This window comes from Elephas maximus, chromosome 15 (genome assembly GCF_024166365.1).
Source record: "Elephas maximus indicus isolate mEleMax1 chromosome 15, mEleMax1 primary haplotype, whole genome shotgun sequence".
Classification (NCBI taxonomy): Eukaryota; Metazoa; Chordata; class Mammalia; order Proboscidea; family Elephantidae; genus Elephas; species Elephas maximus.
In genome coordinates this window covers 69,819,349-69,820,986 of record NC_064833.1, presented here as the reverse complement: position 1 = coordinate 69,820,986, position 1,638 = coordinate 69,819,349, and the positions used below count along the sequence as shown (strand labels likewise).

Sequence of the window (1,638 nt, the reverse complement as noted above, 5' to 3'; positions counted from 1 at the left end):
TGATGTGTGCAAAGTAAGAGAGCCGGCTTCTAAGGAATATTCTGGTTGTATTCACCGTAAGACTGATTTGTTCCTTCTTCTGGCAGTCCGCGGTATATTCCATATTCTTCGCCAGTGTCATAGCTCCCATGCATTAGAGAGGCCCGTGAGAGGTCTGTGTGAAGCCACGGAAAACAGGGAGTTGTTTTTTCCCAGGATGGCCTCTCCTAGAGTAGAGAGCACTCAATACACTTATCTCATGTTTGGGCCGTTCTTGCCTATCCCCATCCCACCTCGCCCTTATTTCTTTAAAGCAGATGCTAGTAAGTTAATAAAAAAAAAAAAAAAAAGTAAGTTTTTGTAAATAATGTTTGTAAATCAGTCAGTCTCAAATACAATTATCAGATAAAATAAGATTTCTCCTGAGGACGTAGATAGAGAGATTGTGCTTCTGACTTTGTTTCATAAACAGACATGGTTAGTTAAGGTTGATCACAAATCAGCCTGTTGTAGTTCCGTTATTTCCTACAGTGTGCGTTCGTTAGCTGTAGCACTGCTGCCACCTACGGGCCATTTAGGAGAACTGTCTTTCAGCCTTCTTATTTTCGTTCTGTATTTTCTGGGTGTCCCTTCGATAGCTCAGCTGGTAGAGCGGAGGACTGTAGCTAATCCCCAGACAAGAGACATCCTTAGGTCGCTGGTTCGATTCCGGCTCGAAGGAGACATTTTCCTCCCTTCCTGTGGTATTAAATCAAATTCTTGTACTTTGGTTCCAGTTTCAGAAACACTCATGCTGTAGTGGTTAAGTGCTACAGCTGCTAACTGAGAGGTTGGCAGTTTGAATCCACAAGGCACTCCTTGGAAGCTCTATTGGGCAGTTTTACTCTGTCTCATAGGGTTGCTATCAGTTGGAATCAACTTGACAGCAGTGGGTTTGGGTTTTTTGGTTTATTTCTTGGGCAACATCTCATAGGTATCCTTTCTTTCTCTCCTCCAAATTCGTAGTCTCATCACTATTCTTCTGACTTGTGATATAACATGGACACGGTCCTCTAGATTGCCACTGAAAATGCAGAGGGTGTATTTGCACTCTTCAGCTGGCCCAGAAAGGTAACTAAGCAGCTGGATGAAGAAACCAGGCAGACCAATTATTCTGGGTCACACATGCTCACAAAGGACAATCAGCCGCTTGCATATTGCTGCTGGTTCTGCAGGCAGTCAATACCCACAGGCAACGGACTTCATGGCTTCATCTTGCCTCAGGGCCAGCATGGCCTCCAGCATCCTCCAAGTGGCCAGCGTCTCCAGGATAAACATGACTTGACTATTAAAATCAGTATCAGATACCACAGCAAATGAGCTAGAAGCAACTTCCTACCTTCATTCTTTAATCCTAGCCATAATAGATAATAATGTCATTTTAATGTTTTGTTATTATTCATAAAGCTTGTTTATCAGTGAGGGTTAGCATATTCATATTCTCCAGTATGAAGAACAATTTCTAAGGAAACACAAATTCAAAGAGATAATTTTGCTTTGAAACCTACCTTTTTTCCCGGTGAAACAGTATTTTGGAGCCCTCTGACCTCTCATTTTGTAACATTCAACAATTTGAACAGTTAAGACCATTGGTTTGGATTAGAGATACATTTTTTTTCT

General features: G+C 41.9%; 1 non-coding gene across 1 annotated transcript; it reads left to right on the top strand.

Annotated features, from left to right (window-relative positions):
* The first annotated feature begins 607 nt into the window (after positions 1-607).
* TRNAY-GUA (transfer RNA tyrosine (anticodon GUA)) lies at positions 608-700 on the top strand. Its single transcript has 2 exons — positions 608-644; positions 665-700. It is a non-coding gene; the product is annotated as a tRNA-Tyr (tRNA).
* The last annotated feature ends 938 nt before the right edge of the window (positions 701-1,638 follow it).